The sequence below is a fragment of the Cyprinus carpio genome, chromosome B25 (genome assembly GCF_018340385.1).
Source record: "Cyprinus carpio isolate SPL01 chromosome B25, ASM1834038v1, whole genome shotgun sequence".
NCBI classification, from domain to species: Eukaryota; Metazoa; Chordata; class Actinopteri; order Cypriniformes; family Cyprinidae; genus Cyprinus; species Cyprinus carpio.
Genome location: NC_056621.1, coordinates 22,562,885 through 22,583,150, shown reverse-complemented (window position 1 = coordinate 22,583,150; position 20,266 = coordinate 22,562,885). Strand labels below are relative to the sequence as shown.

The 20,266-nt window shown below is 40.8% G+C and overlaps 1 long non-coding RNA gene, 1 pseudogene and 1 gene segment (V, D, J or C); 1 reads left to right on the top strand and 2 right to left on the bottom strand.

Moving 5' to 3' along the window:
* The window catches only part of LOC109089733, a 300,753-nt gene that overhangs the window by 216,837 nt on the left and 63,650 nt on the right, over positions 1-20,266 (top strand).
* Positions 1-20,266, bottom strand: part of LOC109056326 — a 134,023-nt pseudogene that overhangs the window by 73,860 nt on the left and 39,897 nt on the right.
* On the bottom strand, positions 16,434-17,770 carry LOC122142354. Of its 2 annotated transcripts, none has more exons than XR_006158561.1 (3): positions 17,623-17,770; positions 16,713-16,804; positions 16,434-16,590 (listed from the first exon to the last, which is right to left on the bottom strand). It is a non-coding gene; the product is annotated as an uncharacterized LOC122142354 (long non-coding RNA). The 2 variants fall into 2 exon arrangements; XR_006158562.1 differs by lacking the exon at positions 17,623-17,770 and adding an exon at positions 16,921-16,954.

Genomic DNA, 20,266 nt, shown 5'->3' with positions numbered 1-20,266 from the left:
TAGCCACAGTAGCCTATATACGTCACATTTGGAATGAATGATAATAACTCTATTTTTATAAAAGCTCCCGAACAAAAATCATTATTATATTTTGATGACATGCTACGCGGAGCTAAACTCTCGAGACGAGACTTATGACAGATAAAATATGTTACTAAATAAATACACAATTGTGATAGAGAATAAGAAGCTGATGTCTGATTTCTTCAAGTGGTTGCATTTACCATGTTTATTATGGTAATGTTATAATGTTTAGCGTGCATAGTCTTTTACACTCTCCAGACGCGAAGAAACTCCGCCTTTGTTCATAACCACTCCTCTAGCCCCAGCTGGCCCGCTTTGGCCCAAGGTTTTCGTCGGGCCAAAAAACCCTGGTCGTTGGCCCCGAGGAAGCCCTGACGAGGCACGATCAAGCCCCGGAAGTGACAGTGGCACGCACTAGCACGCCCGCTTTAAGCCCGACAGTGGAAACGCGGCTAGTGACTATATGGTTACCAACATCCTTAAAAATGCCTTCTTTTACATTTACATTTACATTTAAATTTAGTCATTTAGCAGATGCTTTTATCTTTATCATTATTATTTATTTTATCTTTATTTTTTATTTTTTTATTTATAAGTGCTATAACAAGTCTTAGTTAGCTTAACGCAGTATACGTAGCAAGGTTTTTTTCAGTTATATAATAAATACAAAGAAAACAGATAGAATAGAAAAATGATTAGAGCAGGCTAGTGTTAGAGGACTTTTTTGCTTTTGTTAATTGTATAATAAATAAAAAGAAAACAAATAGATAGAATACAAAAAGATTAGAAAAGCTAGTGTTAGTGGCTAAATACTACTCAGATTGAATTTGGAAGGTCATTCCACCAGGAGCAAACATTCGATTTAAAAGTCTGTGAAAGTGATTTTGTGCCTCTTTGAGATGCACAATAAAGCGATGTTCACTTGTAGAAAACAAGCTTCTAGAGGGCACTTAACTCTGAAGTAATGAATTTAGGTAAAGGGGTGCAGAGCCAGTGGAGGTTTTGCAGGCAAACATTAATGCCTTGAATTTTATGAGAGCAGCTATTCTCTATTGGTAGCCGGTGCAAATTGATAAACAGAGGTGTGACGTGCATTCTTTTCAGCTTGTTAAAGATTAATCTTGCAGCAAAATTCTGGATTAGCTGTTAAGGTTTGATAAAAGTGGCTGGAAGACCTGCCAAGGGAGCATTGCAACAGTCCAACCTGGACAGAGCAAGAGCTTGAACAGGGAGATGTGAAGCATGTTCTGAAAAAAAGGGCCTGATCTTCTTGATGTTGGATAAAGCAAATCTGCAGATCCGAGCAGATTTTTTTATTTTGTGTTCAAGAGAAGAAAGAAACAGGTATATAGGTTTGGATCAACTTGAGGGTGAGTAAATAAAGACATAATTTTATTTTTGGGTAACTTATGGCTTTAAGGACTGAGTATACTGCTGGTTCCCTTTCAGTCGGTTACTCTTGACGTCACGATGGTGACCGACGAATTGGGATATCGCTTTGATAGACCAATCTACTTCGAGTGTAAACTAAACGAGCCAATGCACATTGGCATGCAATTATTGCATCCAGCTGCTGCTGATCACAGCGTAAGTATAATAAGGCAGCAGGTGCAATGCATACCAGCGCTGCTTCGCTTCGGAGCCGAGCGTTAGTATCATTCTGCTCAAACTGTGTGTAGCTGTGAACGACGAGTTCAGCACGCTCTTGGAAGCTTAGTGTGTTGGTGAGATGGTGCTTCAGCTGTGTCGTTCCTGAGTGGAGTGGGTTGCTGGGTGCCGTCGTTACCTGGCAATGGGTGATGGTCACGATCGCTGCCTCACGTGTCTGGGCATCAAGCACGCTGAGGTGGCCTTTGTGGATGAGTCATGTTCCCACTGTGGGAAGATCACCATCTCGGAGCTGCGAACCAGGCTCCGCTACCTTCAGGGGGGTGGACCCCCCATTGCCACGATCTGGGGCTTGTTCTGGAGGCCAACAGATGAGAACCACTTCCAGCAGTAGCGCGGGCGGTTTGAGGATTACAGTGGTAGCAAACCCCGCAGGGATCCAACCCTCTGGGGACCGTCACTCCTCTTGCACCTCCGATCCGGTGGAGCAACCCATGGAATGCGCTGGGCCCTCTTCAAAGAGCGTACCAGCGGTATCCAGTGGGCCTCCCCCCGACCCGATGTTGAGCTCAGCATCGGAGGGAGAGCTGTCCCATGAAGATTCTGCTGCTTGACGTGTTACATATGAGACTGCTCCAGCACTGGCTTTATGGCTGAGTCCCGAGGTGGGTGTGGAAGCGCGGCACTCACTGGGTCCAAGTTACACCGGCCTGTTGCCAAACCCTCACCCCGTGGTCAGATGATGCTTTCCTCCGGGCAGGGGTGCCCCAGAGCAGATCTCCAGGCATGCCGTGGTTCACATGGATGCCTCCACCACCGGCTGGGGGGCCACATACAACAGGCATGCAGTCTTGGGGGTTTGGACGGGCCCGCAGCTGCATTGGCACATCAATTGCCTAGAATTGTTAGCAGTGCGCCTTGCCTTGAACCATCTCAAAGGTCACTTACGAGGCAAGCACGTGCTTGTCTGAATGGACAACACAGCGAGCGTACATCAACTGACAAGGTGGTCTGCACTCCCGTCGCATGTAGCAAATCGCCCGCCACCACCTCCTTTGGAATTGGAAGGTTCTGAGGTCACTTTGTGCTGTTCACATTCTGGGCCTGCTCAACCGTGCAGCCGATGAGCTGTCTCGAGCAATGCTCCCAGGAGAATGGTGACTCCATCCCCTGATGGTCCAGCTGATTTGGAGACGGTTCGGAGCCGCTCAGGTAGACCTGTTTGCTTCTCCAGAGACCTCTCACTGCCAGTTGTTCTACGCAAATATGCATTTCCCCCAGTGAGCCTTCTCGCACAGACACTGCAAAGTCTGGGAGGACGAGGAGCAAGTCTTGCTAGTGGCGCCGTATTGGCCCACTCAGACCTGCTTCCCCAAACTAGTGATCCTCGTGACTGAGGAAGGATCTACTGACTCAGAGACGGGCACCATTTGGCACCTGCATCCAGACCTTTGGAAAATCCATGTCTGGTCCCTGGATGGGACGCAAAGGTTCTAGGTGACCTACCCCAGGAGGTAGTGAACACCATCACTTTGGCAAGAGCACCATCTACGAGACACGCTTACGCCTTTAAGTGAAACCTGTTTGTTGAGTGGTGTTCCCCCCGGAGATGCCCGATTGCGGTCGTGTTTTCCTTTCTGCAGCAAGGGCTCCCTCCACCCTCAAAGTCAAGGTTGCCGCTATTGCTGCGTACCATGACCCCGTGAATGGGAAGTCTTTAGGTAAGCATGACCTCATCGTCAGGTTCCTTAGAGGGGCCAGGAGGTTAAATCCTTCCCGGCCCCCCTCTATACCCTCTTGGGACCTGACTCTAGTGCTAAAATCATTACAGCAGGGCACATTCGAGCCTTTGCATTCAGTTGAGATAAAGTTTCTTTCATTGAAAACTCTGCTCCTGCTTGCACTGGCCTCTATCAAGAGGGTAGGGGACCTTCATGCATTTTCGGTCAACGATTCGTGCCTAGAGTTTGGGCCGGCTGACTCCCAGGTAATCCTGAGGCCCCCACTGCACCCTTCAAAGACTAAATGGTGAACCTGCAAGTGCTTCCCCTGGAAGAGACAGACCCAGTCCTGGCTTTGCTCTGTCCCGTCCGAGCATTGAGATGCTACATAAACCGGACACAAAGCTTCAGGACCTCAGACCAGCTCTTTGTCTGTTATGGAGGCCGGCAGAAAGGGAATGGCGTCTCTAAGCAGAGGATGGCCCACTGGATTGTGGATGCCATAACCTTGGCTTATAAGGCACAGGGTCTGCCCTGCCCGTTCAGGTTGCGAGCTCGTGGCGCCTCGCTGACAGATATTTGTAGAGCTGAGGGCTGGGTGACCCCTAACATGTTCGCTAGATACTATAGCCTTCGTGTAGAGCGGGTATCCTCCTGTGTTCTCACCTCAAATTGGTAGTGGCACCGAGAGGCCCTGGTTAGTGTCAGCTTGGTATGGATGCTAAGGTTTGTCTGTACTGTAGACCCTGTTGAGATCCTCCATCTCCCGGCACCAGGCCTTCATGATGAATCCGTGAGAACCGTGGAAGGCTGGGTTCCATATTGAGACCTAAGTGGTACTCGTATGTGTATAGTCCATGGTATAGCCTTAGAGCCCATGTTTCCCCCCGGCAGACTTCTGCCTTCCCAAGAGGGTTTTAATCACCTCAAATTTCTCCATATACACCTAAACGGATGCTATATGTGTATTTCCTTCCGAAAACGGGAAGGATGGGGCTTCCGCAGCGACCCTGTTCCAAGCAGAATGGGTACGTTTTCCCAGTGTTATCCAATCCCACTCAGTGAGGTAGTGCTTTGACAATGGTGAGTGGAACTTCTTGTTCCGAGCCCTGGCCTACATCAAATAGGGGTGCAGACGGCTCACATAGGGCACTGGAAAGGGCAGCACCCATGGTGCTTTGGTAGGGATCCCAATTCATCAGTCACCGACGTGACGTCGAGAGTGACCGACTGAAAGGGAACGTCTCGGTTACATATGGTAACCCTCATTCCCTGAAGGAGGGAACGGAGATGTCACGTCCCATCGCCACGGTTGCTGTAATACTGCTGAGCCACCGGGTCACCGGCTCGGCTCCTCAGCGAAAACCTGGAATGCATTGCACCTGCTGCCTTATTATACTCGTGCTGTGATCAGTGGCAGCTGGATGCAATAATTGCATGCCAATGTGCATTGGCTCATTTAGTTTACACTCAAAGTAGATTGGTCTATTGAAGCGATATCCCAATTTGTCGGTCACCGATGTGACGTCTCCGTTCCCTTCTTCAGGGAACGAGGGTTACCATACGCAATCGAGACATTTTGCAGTTTATTCTGACTTCTTGTCCTTGAGCTGCTGACAACTAACATAATATTTTACTTTCAGAGTAATGTTTTTAAACAATTTACTGATAATGACATATTGATTCATTGTAAAATACTTGTTTTGTTTTGTTTTGTTTGTCGTTTGGCTAAATTATGTTTTTATATTGACATCTATCAGTGTGGATGCAACATTTTTATTTTCCAGTGCAGCTGAAGAAATAATGTGTTCATATATTCTAGTCATGCACGATTCATATATCTGTTAATTGAAAGTACACACCCTAAGGAGGGACCAACATTATGCAGAAAAGACTCTTTTTTTTTCTAGGTCACTGAAATGATTGGATTCTTCATATCATTAGCGTAGACCATTTAAAAAAAAAATATATATATATATAAAAATCACTAGTTTCATTATTACTAAAATTATATACTACTTTTATCTAAAAATCAGTTTTACTGTATTTAGAGTAACTAAGGGGGAACAGAAATAATGAAGAAAAAAAAGATTAAAAAAAATGATTTCATATCCATTGTGTTTTTTATTTTTCTTTTTTAATTTTTGTTTAATTTTGTATTTGGTATATGTTTTATTTTTTCATTTTTTTTTCCATTTGTATAAAGATCATCAGGACTTATAATTGTGTCAAATAGTCTAGACTAAAACAATGTCAATCTGAAAAATTCGAAACTACTGATTGATTTGTCTGAATCTGCAGGTGTTTATGTGAATCATAATGATTGAGCTGTATATGCTGTATATGAAGGACAGAAACATAAACTCCACAACATCATCCATGATAAAAGAGGTCAAAGGTCACATCAGTCACAGATCATCAAATAAATGTCCTTAAAAAAGTGTTAGTCAGTACACAACATGAGAATGAATGAGAAAAATAGGGTACATAAAGTCAGACCGAATCAATATTGTAAATTAGATTAATAAACTCTTTGATTATGATTATTGGCTTGCTTAGTTGGGGACACTTAATTTCTGGCAATATTGTTGACTTTATTGCACAGACACTATTTGAACTGAATTGAGCTGGACGACGACATCACTGAATCAATGATGAACTGACACTGACTTTATTTCAGTTTCATGAGATTGTATCACTTTGGTGGACTTTCGGTGGAGGAACTAAACTGGTGCTCAGTAAGTCTGTCTTTTTAATTCTTCTTTATAAAAATATTATAATTTAGTTAAAAAAAAAGAAAAAGAAAAGAAAATGTGAAAACCTGTTAAAAAATCTTGTCTAAACACATTTCCATAATGCTACTCACTAAGAGTTCATTAGTTTATCACTGGTTTGTTTTTCCAAGTTCATTAGTTCCTTCATTCATTTTTACACTGTTTATATACTTCATATTTTATTGTAGATTTTATACACGAAAAGTGACTTTTGAATATAGATGTAGTTACTTTTGTAGTTGTTTTTGTTTTTAATGTTTTTTTTTTAATACTGTTTTTTAATATTTAAAAAAATATATGTACATTTAGAAATGCTGATTTAACTGTTTTCTTATTCTTATTATATAATTTAATTTGAGCTTACAAGATAGCAGATTGAAACTGTTGCTGGAGTTGTTTGAAAAATTGTAAAGAAAAATATAAGAGAATATATCCAATAAAATATTAGATCTTTATGTTTGAAAATAAAAATAACTGAAAGCAGTATTAGTATGTTTCATTTATGAGGTTTAATTTAAATGTATATATTGATTGTGTAGTTTGTATATTGTTTAAATATATCAGCTGTCGTGATGTTGAATAAGATGGCACATTTTGAGAAGTGTAAACAAAAGAAAAAAATAAGAGTAGAATATTTAACATAAAATTCTCAACTTTATCTCAGGATATATATATATAAAAAAAACTATTGGAATTAAAGCAGTCATGTCAGTCAGTGATGTTGAATAAGATGAATGATGAGATTGTTGTGATTTTGACTGCACTCCTCATGTCTGCTGCTGAAAGTCCTGTTGAAATGCTGTGAATGCTGCAGGGCAGAAGAGTGCTGGAGCTGCAGTGTGTTTTCTCTGTGTTTGTGAATGTGTTGTGTTTGTCTCCTGCAGCTGGTCCCACAGTGAAGCCCTCAGTGTCTCTGCTTCCGCCCTCTTCTCTGCAGATCTCTGGAGACTCAGCCGCACTGCTCTGCCTGCTCAGCTCTTACTCTCCACAGGGGGCGCTGGTGAGCTGGACACTGGACGGCTCAGAGGTCACCGAGGGGGTTGTGACCAGCGCAGAGAGCGAGCAGGACGGCCGCTACAGCCGCAGTAGTGTCCTGACCCTCAGCAAAGCACGCTGGGAAGAGGGAGAGCTAACAGAGGAAGATGCATGTAGTGTTTGTCCAGATGCTCCCGGCATTCATAGTTTAAGTTGGTGTTCAGGTGTTATGGATTAAAATAAATAAATAAATAAATAAATACATACATAAATAAAACAAATAAATAAATAAATAATTTTGAGAGAACCTGGAATGATGAAATTAAAATAAATAAATAAATGATTTGTATTTTCTTTCTCATCTGTTGTCTCTCTTACATCAGATCATTTATGACAGTTGACTGATTGTTCCTCTGGTCCCACTTTATATTAGATGGCATTAACTACTATGTACTTGCATCAATGTAAGGAAATATTAGCTCATTTATTTTGAGAAGAATCGAATCTAAAGATTCGAATTGCTCTAATTGAACTGATTCCAAATTTAATTAGTTTATACTAACGGTTCGTCCAGCGAACACAGAATTCAGTATATCCTTTCAATTCTGTTTATATTACTTCATGGCTTAATGAGAATACAAACAGAATGATTATTTATAAACTATGAGCTAGGTAGCATAGGATCTGGGCAGAGTTTAATCTTAAAATACATCACACAAGACAATACTTCTTTATAAATGAAACAAGAATTTATTGAGCTACTCTATTACATGGATCTAAAACCTAATGGACATACACATACATACACACACACGTACACACAAACACACACACACAGTTACTGAAGAGGATGATAACGGAATTTGAATGGAGTCCCAGGAGTAAGTTATTCGTTAGATCTCACCAAGAAAATCACAAAAGCAGAGATGTGTCTTATCTTTACTGCTTAAGGTCAATCTGCACTTATTCAGCAAGGAATGAAGTTTGTTTGTTTTACTTGCATTTGCGCTGAAAAGCGGAGTTGGATGAAGTTTTTGTTTTACTTGCATTTGCGCTGCTTGTGCCTCGTCTCAGGGAATCCCCACACCTCGGGTTGGTTGCAGATCTGTCGTTTGGATGACGTCTTTTGGGAAAAACCCTCCTGGTGATTGGTTGGTTGACTGGTTACGTAGAGCTTCAGAATTTCTTCGGATAGTTTCGCTGTTTGCAAGACTTCGAAGATTCTTGGCAGTCACAAATTTTCAACAGAGTGGTTTTGAGTTCTGGATGACAAGAACGCTAGCAGCGTTGGAGTAGTTCAAGCCATGGCGAAGAAGGAAGCGTGCACTGAATTAGTTCAGGCATTGGGGTTTTATCCAAGAGGATTTGGCCCATCCCACGACGTGATCTTCCAATGGGATGCTGTTGCAGAACTTAGACATGCCCTGTACTGTTTCTCTTTGTGCATTGATTAAGCATCCTGTGACATTGTCATGTGAGATGAACTCCATTGTGGAACTTTGGTTAATACCTTATAAAGTGTCATAATATGCACCCAATACAGAATTTGGACATTTCATTAGCTCCAAGTTTAAGCAAATAATGTGAGCTTTCGTTAAACACTAAACTTTCCATATCTTACAGACATTAAATAGCACTATCTGCTAAAACCAGTAAAACAGAATCAGAATCAGAATCAGAATGAGCTTTATTGCCAGGTATGTTTACACATACGAGGAATTTGTTTTCGTGACAGAAGCTCCGCAGTGCAACAGAATGACAGAACAAAAAACACATAATAAAAGAATAAAAAAAATACAAAAAATACAAATCAGTAGGTAAGGAATGACAATATACAAATTGACAATTGTATGGCAGATATATTACGAGCAGTTATGTATGTACAGGTATATTATGTGCAAAAAAAATAATAATAATTTAAGTGTACACTAAGTATGTGTGTAGATAATAAGTGTATGTGTCTGTAAATATAAATAGTGTAATGGTTCCACAGTTATTGTCAAGTGTTCATTAGATGGATTGCCTGGGGGAAGAAACTGTTCCTGTGTCTGGCCGTTCTGGTGCTCAGAGCTCTGTAGCGTCGACCAGATGGCAACAGTTCAAACAGGGAGTGTGCTGGATGTGAGGGGTCCAGAGTGATTTTGCCAGCCCTTTTGCTCACTCTTGATAAGTACAGTTCTTGAATAGACGGGAGGGTTGTACCGATGATTCTCTCTGCAGTCCAGACTACCCTCTGTAGTCTTCTGAGGTCAGATTTAGAAGCTGAGCTGAACCAGACAGTTACTGAAGTGCAGAGGACGGATTCAATGATGGCGGAGTAGAACTGTTCCAGCAGCTCCTGTGGCAGGTTAAACTTCCTCAGCTGGCGAAGGAAGTACAACCTCTGCTGGGCCTTTTTCACAATGGAGTCAATGTGAATGTCCCACTTCAGGTCCTGAGAGATGGTGGTGCCCAGGAACCTGAATGACTCCACTGCAGTCACAGTGCTGTTCATGATGGTGAGTGGGGGGAGAGCAGGGGGGTTTCTCCTGAAGTCCACTATCATCTCCACTGTTTTGAGCGTGTTAAGCTCCAGGTTGTTGAGAGTACACCAGACAGCCAGCTCTTTAACCTCCTGTCTGTAAGCAGACTCGTCACCATCCTGAATGAGGCCGATGAGTGTGGTGTCATCTGCAAACTTCAGGAGCTTGACAGAGGGGGTCCTTAGATGTGCAATCGTTAGTGTACAGGGAGAAGAGCAGTGGGGGAGAGAACACAGCCCTGGGGAGCTCCAGTGCTGATTGTACGGGTGCTGGATGTGTATTTTCCCAGCCTCACTAGCTGCTGCCTGTCTGTCAGGAAGCTGGTGATCCACTGACAGACGGAGGTGGGCACAGAAAGCTGAGTTAGTTTGGGGAGGAGGAGGTTTGGGATGATCGTGTTAAAGGCCGAGCTGAAGTCCACAAACAGGATTCTCACATAAGTCCGTGGTCTGTCTAGGTGTTGCAGAACTTAATGCAGTCCAATGTTTACTGCATCGTCCACAGACCTGTTTGCTCTGTAGGCAAACTGAAGAGGATCCAGTAAGGGTCCAGTAATGTCCTTCAGGTGGGCCAGCACCAGTTTTTCAAATGACTTCATGACCACAGACGTTAAAGCCACAGGCCTGTAGTCATTTAGTCCTGTAATTTTGGATTTCTTTGGGATGGGGATGATGGTGGAGCGTTTGAAGCATGAAGGGACTTCACACAGCTCCAGTGATCTGTTGAAGATCTGTGTGAAGATGGGGGCCAGCTGGTCAGCACAGGATTTCAGACAAGCTGGTGTAACACAGTCTGGGCCTGGTGCTTTTTTCCTTTTCTGCTTCCGGAAGACCTGGCGCACAGCATCCTCGCATATCTGTATTGCAGGTGTGGGGGAGAGGCGGGATGCAGGAGGTGTGAATGGTGAGGGCGGTTGTTTGGAGAGGTGTTCAGGACGGGTTGCAAGAGTTGTGAATGGTGAGAACGGTTGTGTGGAGAGGTGTTCAGGGCGGGTTGCAAGAGGTGTAAATGGTGTGAACGGTTGTGTGGAGAGATGTTCAGGGCAGGTGATGGGTGTTCTTTCAAACCTGCAGTAAAACTCGTTCAGATCGTCTGCCAGTCGTTGATTCTCAACAGTGCTGGGGGGTGGTGTCTTGTAATTGGTGATCTCTTTCAGACTTTTCCACACTGATGCTGAGTCGTTGGAAGTGAAATGAGTCCTTATTTTATCAGAATAATTCCTCTTTGCCACTTTGATCTCCTTTTCCAGTGTGTATTTAGCCTGTTTATACAAGACATTGTCCCCCTTCCTGAAAGCATCTTCTTTGGCCTGACGGAGCTGACTGAGTTTTGCAGTGAACCACGGTTTGTCATTGTTGTAAATTAGTTGAGTCCTGGTAGGAATACACATATCCTCACAGAAACTGATATAAGATGTTACAGTCTCTGTGAGTTCGTTCAGATCAGTGGCAGCAGCTTCAAAAACACTCCAATCAGTGAGGTCAAAACAAGATTGTAAATCCTGCTCTGCTTCATTAGTCCATCTTTTTACAGTCCTTACTACAGGTTTAGCTGATTTTAGTTTCTGCACTGTAGGTCGGTATAAGATGAACCAGACAGTGATCAGAACGTCCCAAAGCTGCTCGTGGAACAGAGTGATACGCATCCTTTATTGTGGTGTAACAGTGATCCAATATATTACTGTCTCTTGTGGGACATGTAATGTGCTGTCTGTATTTTGGCAGTTCACGGGAGAGGTTGGCTTTATTAAAGTCCCCAAGAATGATTAAAATGGAGTCCGGGTGTTGTTGTTCTGTCTCTGTGATCTGATCAGCGAGTTTTCTGCAAAGCCAGGCTTACGTGCGCTTGCGGAGGGATGTAAACGCTCACCAGAATGAACGAGTGAAACTCCCGCGGCGAATAGAAACGGATTGCAGTTAATGAAGAGTGTTTCGAGATCTGAGCAGCACATCTTTTTTAACACAGTTACATCTGTACACCACCGTTCATTGATGTAAAAGCACGTTCCGCCGGCGCGCGATTCCCTGTTGATTCTGTGTCGCGGTCCGCTCTGAACAGCTGAAAGCCCGGCAGATGGAGCGCGCTGTCCGGAATAGCGTCATGCAGCCAAGTTTCCGTGAAACACAGAGCAGCAGAGTGTGAGAAATCTTTATTTGTCCGAGAGAGCAGAAGGAGTTCGTCCGTTTTGTTGGGGAGAGAGCGGAGATTTGCCAGATGGATGCTAGGCAACGGCGTTCGAAATCCGCGTTTTCTGAGTCTCACGAGCGTGCCGGCTCTTTTCCCCCGTCTGCGCGTCCTCTTGAAGCGTGTGATCAGCGCAGCTGCTCCACCGACGAAAATGTCCAGCAAAACATCAGAATAGTCAAAAACCGGTAATATATCGGGAGATGTGTGGTGCCGAATGTCCAGCAATTCGTCCCTGGTGAAACTGATTGCAGGAATATAACTAAAGACAGGACAAACTAACAAAAACACAAAAACCATTGAGAAATCATTGATTAAATTTGCACCGATTACATTTGAACACATCAAACATATATAAGACATAAAACATATTATTTGTGAATATAATTAAACCTTCAGATTTCTCAATGGTTGTCTTTTTGAGATCATTTATTGAAAAGTTCAGTTTGTAGAAAACTTCACAACCAAGCAGGAAGCAGAGTCATGGGATGGGATCTTATATGGATCCTTTGTGTTGAGGTCCATTAATTATTAATGATTCCTGTGGGGGGCCGCAGGGGTTTCCATACGTTGTGATCATGAGATGCTTCTTGATACACAGGGTCCTTGTATCTTGTGAAAAGATTTAATGTCGTCAACTCTTTTAATTGGAAAACAACAAGGCTGACAGAAAGCTTACACAGGATGTCGACGTCACATGATTAACTCCTGATTAGTTTTCTGATGAGCGGGCGGAACAAAAGTCCTCTGTTGCGGAATCACGTTGTCACTTCTATTAAATGCAGACATACAACTGAGCATTGTTACTCTTTAGTTAATAATTAATGGAGATCAGATTGTACAGATGGGAGGAAATATATGGCGTTATTTCCCTGTCAAATGTTGAGAGTGCATTATTGTAGCGTGAAAGTACATTAATATAATGCTCGAGCGTGAATCTCTCTGCTCGCGCGCGCGCTCTCAGATACACGTTGCTCTTGTAAGAATTTTCTCTGGGCTCGCTCAGAGAGTATGCCTGCACTTAAAACGTGTTCAGTGCAATCGCGAATCTATCCTCTTCGCTTAAAGTAAGCATGTATGTGCTTAGACTGTGTCCCGTGCATTCGCGCATGGCCAAGTACTCTTCTCTTCGAATTCTTTCTCATTGCTCTTGGCATAAACGCTGTCAAAACGGCAACAACCAATCAGAAATAGGCTTCAACGACTGACCAATGAAAACGCGACATCGTACATGGAATCTTATTGGTTGATGGTCATTTTGGCTCTTTTTCATGAGCCGGCTCGTTTGACTCAGCTCACTGACAAGAGCCGGCTCTTTTGGCTCACAAACGGCTCTTTAAAAAACAATAATGTTTTGACTATGATAGGTGTGAAAACAATTCTAATTAAATTATTAAATGAAATCATACTCACAATGTCTCACAATTTCTTTAAAAATTCATTGATTTGTTATGAAAAAATAATACTATTAAACATTTGCATTTAAATTACAACTTTTTAATGTATAGAAACAACAACATTATAAAACAAATACAATCTGAATCTGAACAACATAATAGAACCCATATTAAAGAAAAATAAATAACTGAAAGGATTAAACTGGTCCCTTTTTTTGGCATGTTATATAACCAGCATGAACTATCTGACTAGTTATGTTTTGTATAACTAGCATAAACACACACACACACACACACACAAACACAATGCTGATCATATTTTTATTTTATGAGAGATTTGCATTCAGAAATGCAAGCTGCCTTACATTCGAGGAGCTGATGCGGTTTCTTCTCCGAGTTTGACACTGTGTGTGTGGTTTGTGTGTGATGGCTCGGCCCCTCCCTCATGTCATATAATTGGTTGACACCTCTTGTATGATTGACAGGAACAGAATGTGAGGCTGATCAGACAGTCGAAACGAATATGTGCGCCTTTAGGCATATATAATATTTTTTTTGTTCTCTTTGAATTAGTCAATTATTTTAAATAAGATAAAATGCATCCATTATTTCATTATTACATAATGATTTAATTTCTATAGGCTATATTTTTTTTAAAGAGAGTCGGCTCTTCAGATATGCGAGCCAGCTCCCGTCTTTCACCTACAAGAACCTACAAGGGCTCTTAAGAGTTCGCGAACGACCCATCATGGAATAAGTTCACTGAAGTTCAATCAAGAGAGCCTAGATGGATCCGCCGAATCGATGATCTCAGGTAACCAGTTTTATTTGTTTTGATGTTAAATATGTCAAATGTATCTTAGAAATGTCTGGGAAGAGGGCGATTGGATTATTTTACACATAAATTACCTAGACTGTCAACCACATTGTTGACACTACGTGCCATGCCCATTGAAGGTTAGACTTTTTAGATTAAAAAAAAAAAATAATAATAATAAAAAAAAAAATAAAAAACAGTGCGTGATTGATTGTAACACTCAACGCTGCAATCCGCGATAAAGAAAATCCATTGCAGATGACACTTTTCATTAATTTCACATCACTTCATTCGTGACAGCCATAGATAACATAATTTTACTGGGGCATTTTGCCCCCTTATCTTATTCCCCCGAAATATTTGTTCAGATTTGAATTTAGCAGTTGATCTCACTACGTACTTAATGTTTAATCGCTGGTGTGATTGCAAGAGACAGTGTTAATTATCAGACGTAAAATATAATTTTTTGCCTTTTGGAATCGGCTTTCAAATATATTTGGCTAAAAAAATCTCACTTTCAATGGGCATGGCACGTAGTGTGAACAATGTGGTTGACAGTCTAGGTAATTTATATGTAAAATAATCCAATCGCCCTCTTCCCAGACAATTCTAAGATACATTTGACATATTTAACATCAAAACAAATAAAACTGGTTACCTGAGATCGTCGATTCGGCGGATTCATCTCGGCTCTCTTGATTGAACTTCAGTGAACTTATTCCATGTGCGGTTCAATATCAACCAATTAGATTCCATGTACGATGTCGCGTTTTCATTGGTCAGTCGTGGAAGCCTATTTCTGATTGGTTGTTGCCGTTTTGACAGCGTTTATGCCAAGAGCAATGAGAAAGAAATCGAAGAGAAGAGTACTTGGCCATGCGCGAACGCACGGGACACAGTCTAAGCACATACACGCTTACTTTAAGCGAAGAGGCACTGCATGAAAAGAGGTATATCCGTACTAGGAAACTCCTGTATACTCCACTGATTTTCGGAAGTATCTACTAGTTCCACTGAGGATAAACTTCTAATTCCACCAAGTTAGGAAACTCCCGTAATGATACCTATTCGGATGTATCTTGCTGAAGGGATATCCCCGTGGTATATGCAGCCATTTGTTGCCATGGCAAGTAATCCCCTGAAGAATGTTGTCAGGAGACATTTTCACACCTCAAGAGCCCTTTCACGTCACACCTTGACACACCTCTGCTGTCCTTATTGGTGTTTTTTCTCAACATTGATTGGTTGTTTTAAAAAAAAAACACCCCAAACCCTGACAACTATTAGGACAGTGACCTGTCAATTTCCTGATACTAGTATTTGATTGGTCACGGTTTTCATTTAGCCCAACCCAAGCCCTCATAGCATAGTGACTTGATTGGTTTTGGCCAGCTATGTTAATAAACCATAACCACCCAACCCCCTGAAAAATGGAAAACAGAATGGATTCAGAATTTTTTTATTAAAATTAAACCAAAACACTTAAAGCATTAAATATATAAATAAAGCATTAAATATATAAATAAAACTATAGGAACTGTACAGGGGAAAAAGTTCTTTTATAAAATTTTACTAAACACAAGCAATATTATAACAGTTACAGAATATAAAACTAAATAAACTACTTAATATGTACACACAGCAAAAAGTATTTAAAATGTAACCAAACACAGCAAACACACACAATATTAAAAGAAAATAAGTTGCAGAATATGAAACTAAATAAAATCTAACCTAATAAGTATACAAAGAATAAGATAAAATAGAAGAGAATAAGTGAAAATGTGCAGTTTGTGGTGCAATTATTAAAATTGCAAAACCAGTGCAGCTTAGTTAAAGTTGAAGAAAGGAAGGTCCATCATGTCCATTTCCATCAGCCTTAACACGCTGATGATGCAAAATAGTGTAGCGCATGTCTGCCTCCAATCTGCGCTGAAGCTCCTCACAAAGTTCTGACAATTGTGGGTTCCTGTGAGATGGAGACCTCACAATCCACACTGGCCTTCCATCAACAATGGCATCCTCCTCGTCAGACATCAGCTCCACTGTTGCAGTCTGCAAAAGCTCTCTCTCTGCATCGGTTTGAACAACCCTTGGACCTGGAATCCAGCAACTGCAAAACACACAATGTGTTAACTACTAAAAACACCCAGAAATGTATCAAACTTAAAGGAATAGTTCACTCAAATGAAAATTCTGTCAATGTACTCACTCTCATGTTGTTACAAACCTGTAAATGTCTTTGTTCTGATAACCACAAAAGATGGAATGTTTATAATCCAACCAATCATGAGCCCCATTGACTTTTTTAGTAGGAAAAAAAAATACTATGGAAGTGATTGGAGCTCATGATCAGTTTGATTTCAAACATTCCTAAAAATATTTTCTTTTGTGGTTATCAGAAGAAAATAACAGAATTTTCAATTTGGGGTGAACTATCCCTTTAAAGACAAGTTGATGAATGTCGGTTTTTAGCTCCTGTTTTAATGGCATCTCTTAGCTGGGACTTTTCTGGCTGAGACAAATTGTACTTTCTCCGAAGTGTTTCAAAGTATGTCTTGCAACACGCTGAATAAAAGAAAATTCAGATAAGTGACAGAAACTACACTATTGAAATCATAAGATGGACAAAATTATAAGAGACTAAAATTATGGACATTAAAATTGTTAAACAAACATTTTAAAATTACCTTGTATACACTCAGGGTCTGCATCTGCAAAAGTTGTTTTCAATTCCTCTAGCAGATAAGTCATGACTGCTTGGTTACGAGGCGAACTTATTCTGTGTGAAAAGAGAGAAGTGTGTCATTAAATACATTTAAAAGGAATATGTAAAACCCCATAAATAGCATGGCCCACAAAGGCCAAATAAACATAGCAGAAAAACAGCAGTCTTACCCAGTTTGTGGATCATATTTATGTGGGTTGTTTTTCCGAATTGTGAAGGCGCCTTACAGCTTCCTGTAACATTGAATGAAAACGCTTTAATACATGCACACATAACGTTACATTGGCTGGAAACAAAAGTTTTCAAACGATGTTGTGTAACTTACAGACGTGACAAACTGTTAAAAGGCCGGACAACTACAACAACGAAAGGGTCAAAAATAATTGACCCTCATACGTCATCAAGGTTTAATATTTCGGGTTCAATTTCAGAAAAGCAACCGTTACATTTCAAGGTAAGAATGAAACTACAATGACTGTATGTCTTAAAAAATATAAATCTTAATTTTCTAATGTATTTTAACTGAAATGTGAGAACCTCGATGACGTATGCGGTCGACCAACACGACTTCCGGAGAACGCACCTGAAAACATGTTCGGGCGTGTCCAGCGGGACTGACACGAATGGCCACCCTAAGTGTCATAGGTTCATCTCTAACGTTTATAACAAACCAAACCGTTTGAAAATCGGTAGAAAATGGAGCAAGTTATTGTTATATAAAAGTGCATGCACCATTAAAACACAATACTACGAGTGAGCGAGCGAGCTCCCCGTGGTAAGATGGCCGCCAAATGCGGTGCGGGCCAAACATCTAGCCTTTATTATACATATCTTTACTACTATATTGTCCGCTAAAATAAAACTCTACTTACCCCAATGCCCACGTTGTGCGCCCTCTTTATCCTTTTATGTAATGGCTCTTCCCGCGGTCTTTGTTCCTCTTGCAGTCTTTGCTATTCAAACTTTCGCTCAAGAGCACAAAGACGCTGGATAGCATCTTCGAGAAGAACAGTGTTTGCAGCTTGCTTCTCCATCAAACCCTCAAGCTTACGAGACAAAGCGTTCTGACCGGAGATCAGCTGTTTCATTAAAATCATTTATGCTCAGTGGGCTTGCTGCTGGTTGCAAAGCCCTATTACTCACGGGAGTAGTAAAACTCAGGTTTCTTTTACACGCCATCACAAACAATAGTCAGTTTCACCAAGTCGCAATTCGCAAAAAAAAATGACTTCCGTACACAATGCCAACAATTTAAATTGTGTTCGCGCGAATGATACTGTAATGTCATTGGTTGCATTCCCTTACGTCACCGACATAATGGCCGGAACAACAGACTGATACTGCTGCAGCATTTCTCCCTGTGGAGCGTATTGAAGGCAGATGTGTACTTAGTACATCAACCGTGCAGTTAAGTCACACTAAAGAGAAGGTCTCGGTTGTAATTCCACTATGCACTGTGGTAGAGATTTAGAAAATTTGTTTTGTCATTGTTAATGTCTATTTTCATTTTTTTGTCATTATCTGTAAATGTCAACCTTTACAATAAACCTTTTTCTTGATATACTAAAACAATGTTTGTTGTATTCCTCTTGACTAATGTAACCCATGAAGAGTCAGACATATAAAGTAATTTTTACACATTAAAAAGGTAATCATGTCTATTGACTGTTTATTTGAGAACATTTTTGCAACAGTCAAAATAACAAATTAAATTATATTACTAACAAGCGTGTTTAGGGGATAAGGGTGTGTTGCAGATAGTCGCTTGGCTGTGTCGCTTGATATGATATACCATAAGTTTATTTTGATATAGCAATTAAACTTACATAAAATTTATAATATGTGTCCCTGGACCACATAACCAGTCATACGGGTACATTTTTTTTTTTTTTTTTTTTTTTTGAGTTTTACTTTATAAATATTTGGCAGAGATACAACAATAAAAAACATTTTTTTTTTTTAGAAAATCCCCAGTTGTCCAAATGAAGTCCTTAGCAACAAATATTAGGCTACTAATGATAAATATATTTTTGATAAATGTAGTGATCTTCACACAAACACCAATAAATATATTTACATTACTATTATTTTTATATGGAACTTTTTTTAATATCCTAATATTTTTTAACAACAGAAAAATCAATTATTTTGATCCATTTAATGTATTGTTGGCTATTGCTAATGCTACAAACATAACCTACATGTGCTACTTATGGGTTTACTTATGTTTTGTGGCCCAGGGACAAATGTGACACGGATATATTATAAAAGACCAACTTTGGCCTGCGTGCCCTAGTTTCGGCGCCTCTGGACTAGAGATATTTTTACCCGAGTTTGTCAGTCTGTATCACCCAACATGTTTTGCATTCACATGTGAAAGACTTTTAGATAATGGACCTGTCTATTGATTTTCTTTGTTTCTATTTTAAAAGATTTAATGAAATGTTAGGGTAGAATCATAATAACAATAGAAACAGTGAACTTCAAATCATGAGACATCAGCAAAAACAAGCAGTTTTTAAATTTCACTGACTTATGAATATGGTACTGAATTTATCAACATCCTAGCTAGCAAAATGTGTTACATGATGTTTTTTTGTAAACAAAATGTCTCATTTGAACTGCTTCTTTTATTACAATGAATGCAGCATTGAGAGATACGTGCACAACATACTGACATAGGGCAGTTGGAGATATGTTTTCAAAGTGTTGGAAATATATATTCTGAAATAACATTTGTTGCATTCCTCTAGACTACATTAAACATGAAAAGTCAGAGACATAATTTTCACGTATTAAAATGGTAATTGTGTCCATTGAATTTCAGTTCATTTGAATGATGCTAAGTTTCTTAAATAGACTGATTAAATTATATTAATAATAAACGTATTTAGCAAACACAGTTTTTATGTTCCACAATACTGTATGTGCTGTCTTTATGAGACATTGTTACCCCCCCCCCACCCAGATCTGAAAACAGAAAAGGCCCCTCTACCTGGGGGTCATTAACATATAAAAAGCCCTTCACACCTCACACCCACCCCTCCTCACAACAAGCTGTAAGGATTCCTGGAAACTTCCACCAGTTCCTATATACATCCACATACGTAAGGTTTCTGGATGTTTCACGAGTTTACTTCTGTGTATTACCTTTCCAAGCACTCTGCCTCATTTATCTGGGAAACCTACAGTTTAGCAGAGATTTCCCATCCCGTATTTGTCCGTATACAGCTCTTTTCATGCAGTGAGGAGAGATTCGCGATTGCACTGAACACGTTTTAAGTGCAGGCAGACTCTCTGAGCGAGCCCAGAGAAAATTCTTACAAGAGCAACGTGTATCTGAGAGCGCGCGCCCAGTTCCCGCGTGCGAGCAGAGAGATTCGCGCTTGCACATTATATTCCGCGCGCGAGCAGAGAGATTCGCGCGAGCACATTATATGAATGTACTTTCGCGCTACAATAATGCGCTCTCGACATTTGACAGGGAAATAACGCCATAGAAATAGGCTCTTTTAA